Below are 14,185 nucleotides of genomic sequence, written 5' to 3'. Positions count from 1 at the left end.
TTTCCAAGTATGTAATTAATTTCTTTCAAAAACATAATTTTAAGATTTATTTTTTTACACTCATTAGCCCCTGCCCCCTGCAACGCAGGAGCCACCCCGCTACTCATTTGCTTATAACAAAGATCAAGGTCGTACGGTTGAGCTTCGGTTGGCTGTTATTGATTGTTTATTTTTTCCATTGATTTATTCAGAAAAACACAAAAAGACATATTTAATAATCACAAGATGAGGTCATTACAGACGTTGTCAAAACAGAACTCCTTACTCTTAATATTTAATAAACACCAAGTTTCTTTTGGGTTTCACAAATAAAGGGCAACTCATGCACTCTAGAAGTTTTAAGCGCCAAGGAAGATTTGGTCCGAACTCTCTATTATGTGACACATGGCAAAAACAATAGCTCGGCAAAAGGGGCCAAGCTTAGGCGGGAACAAGGGGACACACTTCGCCAAACTGACCTTTGTAACAGTTCGGGATACCCTTCGCCGAACTGACCCACCTTGTAACAGTTCGGGGCACACGTTGCCAAACTGACCCTTGTAACAGCTCGGGATACACTTCGCCGAACTGACCCACCTTGTGACAGCTCGGGGTACACTTCGCCGAACTGACCCACTCTGTAACAGCTCGGGATACACTTCGTCGAACTGACCCACCTTGTAACGGTTCGGGATACACCTCGCCGAACTGACCTGTATACACCTCCGAGCTCAAGACCGCCTCGCTCAGCACTTCGCATCACTTGGCACCGAAACCAAACAAGTCGTACCACGCCTGACACTAAGGAAGTTCGTGCCCAAGGGCGCCGCGCCTGACTGACTTGGGATCTGACATTTGGCGATAGCACCCTAAACGGCTACCTGCCACCGCCACTGACGCCACCATCTCCAGTTAGATGACGGTTAGGCAGTGACGGTTCTGTCTTAGCAGAAAGGACGACGGCCGAATTGACAAGCACAAGGGTAATCATACTTGACCTGACAAGGGCCCCGGGACGAGTGCACGAAGTGACTATAAGAGCCACCTACCCCCCCCCCCCCCCGACAACGAAAGTATGCAAACTTTGCGCTATCTGGCATTACCTTGCTTTTGAATGATTCTAACTTGAGCTTCGGAGCCTCTACACCGAGTTCCCCCCGGAGCTCCCATCTCCTCAGTTTCAGGTTCCCTGCTACCCCGTTCGGAAGCAAGGCAACGGACAGCTAAGACCAGCCGGATCGCGCTCCATCAATTGGCGCCGTCTGTGGCAACCACTTCAAAAAGCCTCCCTCCAAACTTCGATAACCCCTTTTTCTTCAAAAAACCCAACACTCATGGCCTCCTCCAGCAACACCAGACGTGGCACGGAGACAAACGCCACCGGGGAGCAACTTCAGGTCCCCGTAGTGTGCATTGGACAGTTCACCATCCCCCTTTCGGCGGATGGGATCCCCATCTTGAACGCGCCACAAGCAGTGGCACCCGTAAACCCTCCTACCACAAGCGTCTCCTTTCCTCTCCCCATTGAGACAACCTTCACTGAACCAACTGTCGTCCCCCTAGCAGCTAGCCAAAACCGATTGGAGGACCTGATGTAGTGCATGCGGACAATGCAAGCCCAAATGCAACAGTTCCAGCAACACCAGCTTCACCAGCACCAAGTGCTGCACAATATCTCCCAATATCACTATCAACAGCAGTTCCCCCAACTGCCACTGAACCAACCACTACTTTCACCTCGCCACCCCGCTCCGAGGCCGGTCAAGGCCTCCCCGCAGGATGGGCGCCCCCACCAGGCGAAGGCCTCCCGGCCCCAGAACCACCCCAATAGCTAGGCCTCGTCCCCAGGCCGAAGAGAGAAAAATGTCATCCCCGCCTCGCAACCCGTAGGCGGGTCGGGAACCTCGCCCGCGAGGTCGGCACCACGGTGCTCCAAGTCTGAGCTCCCGCCCACCAAAAACCGATTCAGCGCTCTAGCAGCAGACTACCAGCATCCCGGGCCCATCGAGCTCGGTAACACGGAGGCCAGCAGCGCCAGCACAAGGCCCACTCAATGGCAAAGGCACCGGCGAAGTCGCCGAACCGCCACCCGCGCCTTGTCGGAATTCAGAGGCAAAGACACGAGCTCGGACGAGGTAGGGGCTGCCCCGGTTCTCTTGGTTCCTTCCCCTCTCGCATTGGAATTCCTAGTGGTCCCCTTACCCAAAGACTTCAAGCTCCCACCTCTGGACAAGTACGACGGGTCCTTCGACCCCAACGACCACGTTGACGCATTTCAGTCCCAAATGCACCTCGCTAGGGCCAGCGAATCGTGCATGTGCGTGGCCTTTACCACCACCCTCAGGGGGGTAGCCCGCACTTGGTACAGGAACCTGGCCCCCGGGTCGATAAAGTGCTGGGCCCAGTTCGTGCAAGTCTTCACCACACACTTCGTCACCAGCCGACGGTGCCCCAGAACAGAGGAAAGCATCTTCGGAGTGGTCCAAAGAGAAGGAGAATCTATTCGGGGCTACATCAAGCGGTTCAACGAAGCATGCTTGCAGATACCGCGGTTGGACCCCGCAGTGCAGCTCGCGGCGGCCAAAAGAGGGGTGACGCACAAAGAATTCAAATGGCACATGGTGGCCAACCAGCTCGCAACCGTGGCCGAATTCTTCAAACTCGCGGATAAGTTCATGAGGACAGAGGAAGAAATCAACCAACGAACCGAAGGCGGGAACAAGAAAATGAAGAGAGAAGGCGAGCTCTCCAACCCGGTGAATAGAAAAAACCCGACCCGGGAGCCGAAGCCGAACCAGTCATTCCGGGCCCCCCTAGCAGTTTGAACGGACTACACGCCGTTAAACACGAGGCGGACAGAGATCTTAATGACGATCAAAGACGCTCCATACGTTAAGTGGCCACCTCGCCTAAAGGGAAATCCGAACAAGAGAAATAAGAATTTGTATTGTAGTTTCCATAGAGACCATGGTCATAGCACCGAACAGTGTAATAACCTCCAGGACGAGATAGAGGGGCTCATCCGTCGCGGATACTTGAGAAACTTTGTACAACACAACAATAACAATAAAGCAGGTCGGCAAGGGGAGCACGAAAAGGATGTCCCTGAGTCTAACAACAGACCTGCCGAACCGTTGTAGCGGCAGCCTCCGGAAGAGAGGCCAGTTCGGGGAACCATCCATGTAATAGTGGGAGGTTCGGTGGTAGCGGGGTGTACCTTGGCAGCAGCCCGGACTTTAGTTCGTGAAGCGGCCCTCGAAGAATGGAACCCCCCAAAGAGACCAAAGACCGAATAACCAATCTTTTTCACGGAGGACGACGCGCGAGGAGTCCACTACCCCCATGATGACGCGCTTGTCATTAAACTAAGGATCAGCGACTTCGAGTTCAGGCGCGTACTCGTAGATTCGGGCAGCTCGGCGGACATTCTCTTCAAATCAGCATTTGACCAGCTGCAGTTACAGAGGAGCGAGCTGAAGCCCGCGAACACTCCCCTGGTGGGTTTCAGCGGAGAGGAAGTCAGGCCCCTCGGAAAAATAACTATCCCTGTGGAACTCGGCACATGGCCTTGTGCGGTCAGACTCAACCATGATTTCCTGGTAGTCGCGACCCCCTCCCCATACAATGCCATAATAGGGCGGCCGATCACGCATATCCTACGGGCGGCGGTCTCCACCTACTATTTGGCCATGAAGTTCCCTACGGACTTCGGTATAGGGGTAGCGCGGGGCGATCAGCTCGAGTCCCGCAAGTGCTACGTTGCCGCCCTGAAGGGAAAAACCAAGGCGGTCGACGACCTCGAATTGGAGCGACCTGCGGAGCAAGGTGAGGAACGAGTTTCGCCCACGGAGGAAACTATCGCAATCCTGACTTCAGCTACAGACCCAGCTCGCACACTAGGCATCGGAGCTTCCATCGAAGACCCCCTACGAGCCGAATTGGTGAGTTTTTTACTTCAAAATTTAGATATTTTTGCCTGGTCCGCGGCCAATATGCCCGGCATTAGCTCCGGCCTGATAACTCACAAACTTAATACTGACCCTGTAGTCAGACCCGTTAGACAGAAGAAACGCAACTTAGCCCCAGAACGCTGGAGAGCGGTCGACGAGGAGGTCGAGAAGCTCCTCGCAGCAAACTTCATAAGGGAAGTCCATTACCCGAGCTGGGTGGCCAACCCGATGTTGGTGAAAAAGGCAAGCGGCAAGTGGCGCATGTGCATCGACTATACCGACCTGAACCGAGCTTGCCCGAAAGATTGCTTCCCCCTCCCCAGAATCAACCGCCTAGTGGACGCAACCTCGGGAAACGAGTTGCTAAGCTTCCTAGATGCCTACTCGGGCTACAACCAAGTTAGGATGGACCCATCCGATGAGGAAAAAACCAGCTTCATAACCGAGTTCGGCCTGTATTGCTACAAAGTCATGCCCTTTGGACTAAAAAATGCCAGGGCGACTTTCCAAAGACTTGTAAATAAGCTATTTTCGGCCCCTAATTGGTACGGAGATAGAGTGCTATGTAGACGACATGGCCGTCAAGACTCAGTTTTCACAAGAATTAATACAAGACTTAGATTCTGTTTTCCAAATCCTGCGTCAGTTTAGCATGAAGTTGAACCCCAACAAGTGTGTCTTCGGCGTCACCTCGGGCAAGTTCCTAGGCTACATTGTCAATCGGCGCGGTATTGAGGCCAACCCGGACAAAATAAAAGCCATTCTAGATATGAAACCACCTCGAAAAGTAAAAGAGGTTCAGAGGCTAAACGGTCGCATAGCCGCTCTAAGCCACTTCTTGTCTAAGTCAGTAGACCACTGCCTACCGTTCTTCAAGGCAGTCAAAGGCAAAGGGTTCGAGTGGACCCAGGACTGCCAGTTCGCGTTCGACGAACTAAAAGGTTACCTCACTAGTGTGCCAACCTTAGCCCGGCCCGAGGTGGGCGAGGTCTTAGAACTGTACCTCTCGGCGAGCGACGAGGCGGTTAGTTCGGTACTGATAAAAGAAACAGACCGGGTCCAACGACCCATATATTATGTTAGTAAAATTTTGCAGGGAGCAGAGGCAAGGTACCCGGAGATAGAAAAACTAGCATACGCCCTAGTAATAGCAGCTCGAAAACTCCGCCCGTACTTCCAGGCTCACACCGTCATCGTCCTAACTGATAAACCTCTTAGACAAGTTTTACTCAAACCTGAAGTCTCCGGTCGACTGACGAAATGGGCCATCGAACTCAGCAAGTACGACCTCCACTACAAACCGAGAACTGCTATCAAGGCCCAAGCTTTGGCAGATTTTATCGCCGAGTGCACTTTCAGCCACGAAGCCCCACAGGTCGGCCCCGAGGTCCCCAGTTCGGGCGAACCCGGAGCTCCTGAGCCCATAGAGTCCGAACCCCATGAAGTAGCAGCCAGTGTGGCATCTCTCCTGGTTAGGCGAAGCGCGAACTGGGATGAGGAGCCCTGGATCCTTCACGTGGACGGTTCCTCGAACCGGCAAGGCAGCGGAGCTGGAATAGTCTTGTGCGGCCCAGGCAGCACAAAATTAGAATATGCACTACGCTTTGAGTTTGCGGCATCCAACAACGAGGTAGAGTACGAAGCACTGATCGTCGGGCTGGACCTAGCGCGAAAGGTAAAGGCAAAACACTTGGTCATCTGCAGCGATTCTCAGCTCGTGGTAAACCAAGTTACCGACGAATACGAAGCACGCGATCTCTCCATGATCGCATATTTGGCCAAAGTAAAAGTAGCCCTGCTCAACTTTCGGTCACACATCATCAGGCAAATCCCGAGGTCAGAAAACACTAAGGCCGACGCCCTGTTCCGGTTAGCCAGTACGAGTCACAACAATATGAGAACTGTGTACATAGAGGACTTACCTCGGCCTAGTATTCTCAGGGGGACAGAGGAGGTCACTCCCGTCTTAGAAGCAGAGCCGAGCTGGATCGATCCACTCGCGAGCTTCCTGATAGACGGAACCCTCCCTGCAGAACGCAATGCGGCCAAGAGGGTGCAGCGCCAGGCGGCCAAATACGTCATAATAGACGAACGATTATACCAACGGTCGTACACGCTCCCCTATTTGCGTTGCCTGCGACCTACCGAAGCCGAGTTTGTACTCCGCGACACTCATGAAGGCCTGTGCGGCGGACACTTGACCTGACAAGGGCCTCGGGACGAGTGCACGAAATGACTATAAGAGCCACCTGCCTCCCGACAAAGGAGGTATGCAAACTTTGCGCTATTTGGTATTACCTTGCTTTTGAATGATTCTAACTTGAGCTTCGGAACCTCTACACCGGGTTCCCCCCGAAGTTCCCATCTCCTCAGTTTTCAGGTTCCCTGCTACCCCGTTTGGAAGCAAGGCAGCGGGCAGCTAAGATCAGCCGGATCGCGCTCCATCAATATGGATTATAGAATAGAGGGCAGGAAATAAATTGTAAAAAAAAAGGGAATAAAATTCAAAGAAAATATATACACGACTACACGTTAACCCCGCTTATGCGTATTGTGGAGTTGGGATCTGTTCCAACAAAAAATGTCCCAACGTAGTTCTAACACGATCTTTGTTCACACGTCTCACCCGTCACCGTGAGATTGGGATTCGAGTTCACATCTCCACCCTACAACGTCCCACCCTACAGCACATTTCGGACATGTTTTCGAACATCTCCCATTGATAATATTAGAACTGATATCATCCTGTAGATATTTTTAATACAACAAAGATGTGCTGTGGGATGGTAAATTCTTGGGACTCACCATGTACGTGACATGTTGAAAGTTGAAACACATTGGAGCTTGCAACAGTTTGCTGTTGTGAACAGATCTGGCCTCCAATGCACATATATGAAAGAACAAAATTATTTATATGTTTTCGTGGTCAAAACTCTCTTGACCATGGAGAAAGTTCACATCTCCGCCCCACAGTACATCCCCACTGTGATACCACTCCCGACGATGTTTCCAGTACAGAGCGGAAATGTGCTGTGGTGTTACGGTTCAAAGCAGGCTTAGCCTTGCCTACGCTTGGCAGGCTTACGTTGGGGACATGCCCGTCATTTTCGCCTGTAAGACTTTTGGGAGAACTGATGTCATCTTCAGGCAGACCACCGAAAGCTTAACGTACTCCTTGAGGAGGGGTGGTCGACCTCCTTGGGTGCCTAACCTTGGCACTCTTAGACCATCATCCCCTTGCGGGGCGGCCCTGGTTAATGGCTAGCATGGCTACCAGGGTTCCTCATGGGCGCACACTAGCTCATGGGGACAGTGTTGGACCGGCACTGCGCTGCCGACACTCAAGGGAGGCTTGGCACGCGGGCCCGGCTCAAGCATGTCCCTACACCTCGCCAGCCCCTTGCCCAAGCTGATTGAGCTATCCCGTTGCCCCTAGCGCACGGGTGGGTTCCGGCCCAAGCGGTTGCCTATCATCATGGCACACAGGTGCCTGTCATCATCGGCATACAGGAGACCCTACACATCGGTGCCAAGTCACCTCATCGGCGCATAGTCGCCTTCCATGATGGTTGTCCCCCTTTAGCACGTAAGCGGCGCCTCCCATGGACCGGTCTGAGCCAGAAGAGTGCCCCGGCCATTGGACTTGAGGTCATGATCCAGTGCTACTGACTTTGGTGGAGCCATCCCAGCGGGCAACTCCTAGCCTCTAAGCGCACAAAGGCTTGTCCTGGCCTGCCTTGGCCAGGACGCCGCACGGGTTTCTTCCGCTGTAGAATTACCCCCGTGACAGTGGGGCATTGTGGGGCGGAGAGGTGATCTCGCGAGATGTGATGTGACGTGTAGTGTATGTGGAACGCTCCGTATGGGGAGCCCATCCGAACTCGTCCAAGAGTCTGTGTAGCCTGTAAAAGTGTAAATAGTTATTTTTTGCTTCAACAACAGGGGTAGTTCATCCCCTTTCCCTTAATCCTTCTAACCATTGGTGGCAGCGGGATTTGATTCCACATCTCTACTCCGATGAATCAGAGAATCTATCAACTGAGCCACCATCAGTTGGTAAAAGTATAAATAATTATTGCGTATAGTTAATTTTATCAAGATTTAAAAAACTGACTTGAAAATATAATCATTTTAACCATAAGATTTTTAGGTTGGTGGTTTGATCATTTGGGTCAAACAGTTCAAACCGTTTAATCTTTTATTAAGAGAAATAGACATATCTGATTATTGGCACTTAACTGAAAAAAAATGAAAGAAAAAAGAAAACAATGAAAGAAAGGAGGGAGATAAAGAAAAAAATAAATAAAGGAAGGAAGAGATAAAGGGAAATAAAAGTAAATGAATGAGAGAAAGAAAATGAATGAAGTAAGAAAGAAAAAGAAAGAAGGAAGAGAGATAAAGGAGGAGGAGGAGGATCATCCAACATTCACCGGTAATGACAACAACAATGAAGATGGCAGCGGCAATAGCAATGCATCATCTGAGCATCAAATTTCTCTCTGATATCAGATATGGGATATGAGAACTGAGATCTCAGATCTGATTTCTTGTGATCTCTCTCTTTTTCTCTAGGATGATCTCAGATATGAGATCATTCTTCATTATTTTTGTATTTGAATCTCCTTTGCTTCCTTGTCAAACTGTGAACTGCTGTTTGGGATGAATAAATTGACAATTCAACCACCTAGATCAATAATTCTTTGACCAAATCAACGGTTTTTAGACCCAATAACATGTTAAGGGTGAAATGAAACCAATTGTCTAAATGATTTTCAGATCAAACGGTCTGATCATCTGAATCAACTGCAAAACACTGATCCTATCCCTAATGGACGAGCAATCTAGCCGAGTGCAGACCTATTGTGAATCCGGGCCAAGCTTCTGTATTGGATCTGGTCTTTAGTTCGTACGAATTCGCTTCTGCGCTTCAGAAGGCGCGCCCCACAGCATATCTCAACCGTGTATCGAAAACATCTCCCACTACAATGTCTTCGAGAGATTTTCGCAAAGCATGTGCATGTGGGGCGTTTGTGGGGCGCAAATGTGTCTCAGCTCGTGCAGTCATTTATTGCTGGTCCAACCGTAACCGTCCAAGTGATGGACTGGGTTTTGTGATTCACAGGTGTTCACCAGTCTTCAAAGACACGCGAGAGGGGTGCCCATCGTTTTGGCGGTCCTGAATTCTTTTTATTTGTTCCTTGTTGCTGTGATTTCGTATTCTCTCTCTCTCTCTCTCTCTCTCTCCTTCGTTCGACCCAATGGAGAAGATTGGTACCTCCGAATCTGAACTGGAAAATCTATTTAATGAGAAGAAGCGCACCAAGAATCCTTTTGTCCCTATAGGTAATACACTCGCGTTTAATGTTACGTACAATTTGTATTTTCTGACTCATTATTCATCATTACATTCACACTGGTTACTTGGTTAGAAGTTTGAATCTTTTAAATATTGACCCCAACAGTTTCTTTTATTTTTTCGTAGTCCGGGGTTTCTGCGTTTCATGTTGTCCTGAATAATATGTAAACTACTTGATAAACAATTGAGAGGAGTTGACTTGGTCATAATAGATTGGCTACTGATTTCCATATCCGGTTATGTTAACGTATCTTAGTGACTCGTTCTTAATGGGTTTTTCCTGGAATTGATGGATCCTGAAGGGGAATGAGGGAGCATATGGTAGAAGGGAAGAAGAAAATATTAATCACTGGACTGGAAAAAATTAAAGGGAAGGCAAATAGAGCATATTTCAGCCCAGTGTCGATTAGCTCACTATCCCAACACGTTTAGAGACCCTATATGAGTTAGATTCCAATTCCCAATAGAGCACAATTCTGTGGCCGAGTATTTAGGCATTTAGCTAGAGGGGGAGTGGGGAGGATCTTTCTGTGAGCTATAGTCCTTCCTACGTTTTTTGATGGAATGTAGGGCTTCAACAGTTCATTTTTTTACACCACGTCCCCTCATTTAAATCCTTTTCGTCCCAGCAATGGAATTTTTAGTTACTTTCTTAAAAAAAGAGGCAAATAATACACACCGTGGAGGAATTAATGAGGAAAATGGAGGAGAAGGAAACAGAGAGATTGTAAGATGATTGATTGTCTCAAGGAGGAAAAGCTCAGACTAAGGGGATTATTTCAGAATGAGCTCAAACATAATACCATACGAAGGACTGGTGTGGGTCTAGGTGTTGGTTTTACTTGACTGCCAAATGTTTGGCCACCTCTTGGTGGCCGTAAACTAAAGTTTACATTCTAGTATTTCTAGATATAAGTCCATTTGTCTAATGAAATGTATTACTCTTAAAATTACACTCTGTTTCTCCCATCCATATCTGACACAGATATGACACTCTTACCCATGTTTTGCATTGTTAACATCGTTAGAACTTAGAACCTAGGATTTTACGTGTCTGGTGACCTTATGTTTGGTCATACAACAAATTCCAGAGAGGTTAAAGACATGGTAATGCCCCATACAACTAGTAAGTAGAGACATCTTCTATTCCTCTTGTTGGATTTGGGTTCACATTCTCTGATCCAGTTGCATTTTTTTTGCTTCTAAAACATAGTTAATTCATTAAAATATAATTGATACAAGGAGGTGGACTACCTACCCATTCCCCATACTGACTCAAACTAAGACTCCATTTAGCTACGTTATGAGCTAATACATTAAGTCTCCTACCAATAAAAGAAAAGGAAATATGACAATGAGTAGAAGCCAATTGTTTAGCATCACAAAGTAAATATTCCCATCGTCAAGGTACAGTAGCCAATCCACTAGTCATATGTAAGGGTGTCAATGGACCGGTTTTGGATTGGATCCCGTCCAATCCAAAATCAATTTGGATGGACCAACAAGACATATTGGATTGGACCAATCCGATCCAAAATATTTGTTAGATTGGATTGGACCTGGTCCGTCCGTAACAAATTTATATTGGATTGGGTTGGATTAAGCCAATATCTGGTCCATTGATATAAGATAAGAATATATGTGTCAATGGACCCGGTTTGGGTTGAAACCAATCTAAATCAAAATGAATTTGAACAGATTGGACGGTCCAAATTGGTCCAAAACATTCATTGGGTTGGATTGGACCTGGTCCATTTATAATGGACTCACATTGGACCAAATCCAGTCCAATTGACACCCCTAGTCATATGGGATTTCACCACCAAACAATCACCCTGCACCAACACCTCTCTATCTGGAAAATTCAATGTCACTTCAACTGCTAAATAGAGAGCCCTCATCTCCACAATTTCTGCATCAGCAGCATCTCCACAGTTGCAAGTTACCATTCTGCTTTCACTATTTTCCATCTTGCAAACTATCTGGTTTGAAATGTGGTCAAGAAGATGTGCTGTGTCGTTCACCCTTTGGAATTTTGCAAATAGATTTTTGATTAGGTAAAAAGATTCTTGCTAATGTGATTAACATTTCAAGGACAGAATTTCAAGTATTCCTTTAAAGAACATGGCTAGTTAAATACGCGAATAGGAAACACCAAATAATTATTATTTATCTAAAAAAACCACTAAATAATTATTTTGGCTATTTCTGGTTCTGGTACTCACTTTCAGTTCATTTGATGATTGTAAATATTTCAGGTGCACTTTTAACCGCAGGGGTTCTCACAGCCGGCTTGATCAGTTTTAGACAGGGGAACTCTCAGTTGGGTCAGAAGCTAATGAGAGCACGGGTGGTTGTCCAAGGTGCCACAGTTGCTTTGATGGTTGGCACTGCTTATTACTATGGGGAGAAGTTTTAATATCTGTAGAACATATAACTGCTTCTTGAATGTGATTTTCTTCTATTAACCTTTCCTCGCAGATATATGTTTTTTTAGAGACTGTGGAGGATCATTATCCTTCTTGTTGAGGAAAAGAAAACATATTTTTGTATTTGGTTCATCTTACGACATTCTGGCCCTTGATGGGGCTTTGCTTGTTTGTTTCTTTGTACAATAAAGTCATCAATTGAGTAGGGGAAATGGCTTTCATAGAGTGATTTTGAATATCTCAGAGTTTTGTTTACAAGGGATTGTCACCAGAATAAATAGTTGAGGTAGAATTGAACTGATATGCTGACCATCTATGAAATGTTATGTTGATATGCTGAAGTAGAATTTTCCTGTTTCAGGCCAACAAGGTTCTCTATAATGTATTTCTCATATTTAGCAGGAGTGGGAGTTAGCATTTTTTATGCATTTTTTTTTTTGAAAATGTCTTTTAGTACTTGCTTCTTGACCCTAGAATGGATAATGGTTCTCCAAGTATTGTTGTCTTTTGATGCTGACCTTTTCTAGGTGTTTGTACCTTTCCATATATTACTTAATGTCTTCCTTATTGTCAAATAGTGTTTCCATGTGTTCAATTTGAGATATATAAGCTGCTTCGCTTTTAAAAACCATATAATTTCTGGCTCTTAATTGCTTGTATTTAAGTTTGTTTGAACTAATTGATGGTCCTCTACATGGTCAATTAGTGCCGACCTTTAGTATTTCCATTCTCATACATATTCTCACTTGTTACTAGCTTCACATGGTATGGATGATGATCTTCATTTGATTTCACGAATTACATGCTAGTATCCTACAGACCAGAATGGTCCAAAAGTCTCCATCTCTTGAGTCTGGAAAAAATGTTTATTTATTTTTTAATTTGTTTTCTTTGAGTAACAAAACCCAAAAGGAATCTTGGAATTCCATACCTGAAAATAGGAAATGCATATAAAGCAAAAGAATTTTCATGATTACCTGGTGTTCCAAATTATAGCCTACCTTTATAAGTTGTTTTTTTATCTGTGGTGGTAATGGTTTCTAGGTCGACATTGTTTATTTATTTATTTACTTTTCGGAAAAAGGTAAGGCAATTTTATTGATATGAGAATTAAAAAAAAAAAAAACTCTTGGGGAAGGGTCAGACAGACCATACACCATTACAGATGCCAGAAATTCCTAAAGTTCAGCCTAGCCCCAAGATGAGAGACCTGAATTTCCTTTACAGCTGAGACCCAAGAGAGCAATTTTTCAAAAGAAAATGCAATCAGCTCTTCTGGATTTTTGGAGATACTGTGGAAGAGTCTTTTATTTCTTTCTGCTCAAATAGTGCTGATTACAGCTGCCGGAATTGATCCCTACAGACTTCTAGCAAGCTTTGACAGACTCTGTAATTCCCAACACCTGAACAACTCCTTCACTGATCCAGGCATAACCCAGGCAAGTCCAGAGCTGAAAAGTAATGATTTCAGATCATGGCTGAGATAAAACAGTGGAGAAACAGATGATTACTATCCTCCAAGCTTGGCCACATAACACACATAACAGGTCTTGGAGGTGTAAACCTCTTTTTGATAACTTGAACTTTGGTTAAGCACCTGTCTATAGCTGAAGCCCAAACAGAGCATTGATTTTAAAAGGAGAAATTGGGTTCCAAATTCTAGCTGTAGGCATGTCTTCCAAATTCCTGTCTGGCAAGTAAAGGGCAAAGGACTTGACTGAAAACTGGCCATCTGAACTCCAGTTCCAAGTCCAGCTATCATCTGTGAGCACTGAGCAGATCCAGGGGCTGAAGAGAGATCAGCTCAAGTAATTTTGAGAATTTCCCAATCTCCCAGTCCTGAAAGTTTCTTCTAAATGATGAATACTGGATAACTGAGCTGCCATTCACCTCATAGCAATCAGATATAGTTACATCTTAGGCCTTGGCAAGCTGGAACAACTGCGGGAACAGGTCTGAGAGAGGAGTATTTCCACACCAAGGGTTTTTCCAAAAGGCCAGCCTATCACCTTTCCCCAGTTTAGGATTCAAACCTCTGCTGAAATTAGGAAGGATTTCCATAATTTTTTTTACAAACTGAGCAACCTAAAGAGGTGGTTATCCAATCACCTCTATCTGTGTTATATTTAGCTGCAACTGAACTCCTCCTCCATTTATTTCTTTCCATACCAAATCTCCACATCCATTTTCCTAACAGAGCATTGTTGAAAATCCTCATTTGTCTGATCCATTTCTTTCTAGGTCGACATTATTGAGATCAATTTGTTGACTAAAGTGCTATTTAGAATTTAATAATTTATTTATTTTTATCAATAATAGAAACAATTTCATTAATTGAGAAGGAGTCAAATGTGTACAAGAACTAAAAGTGGGAGAGATAAACTCTTTTAGCCCTCCCCAATAAAAGAATCTATTACAACACAGCCCAAAACAAGCTATCCCTTCCCACCCCTTGTTTAGCAAGTGTGTCA

The 14,185-nt window shown here is 46.1% G+C and overlaps 1 long non-coding RNA gene across 2 annotated transcripts; it reads left to right on the top strand.

The window, feature by feature from the left end:
* The first annotated feature begins 8,252 nt into the window (after positions 1–8,252).
* On the top strand, positions 8,253–11,952 carry LOC148853976 (uncharacterized). Of its 2 annotated transcripts, XR_016112942.1 has the most exons (3): positions 8,253–8,361; positions 9,052–9,272; positions 11,544–11,952. It is a non-coding gene; the product is annotated as an uncharacterized LOC148853976 (long non-coding RNA). The 2 variants fall into 2 exon arrangements; XR_016112941.1 differs by lacking the exon at positions 8,253–8,361 and having other exon boundaries at positions 9,024–9,272.
* The last annotated feature ends 2,233 nt before the right edge of the window (positions 11,953–14,185 follow it).

This window comes from Nelumbo lutea, chromosome 4 (assembly GCF_056320005.1).
Source record: "Nelumbo lutea isolate HS-2025 chromosome 4, American lotus-T2T, whole genome shotgun sequence".
Lineage (NCBI taxonomy): Eukaryota > Viridiplantae > Streptophyta > Magnoliopsida > Proteales > Nelumbonaceae > Nelumbo > Nelumbo lutea.
Note: the sequence above shows the minus strand (reverse complement) of the source record. Positions and strands in the feature narration are given on the sequence as shown.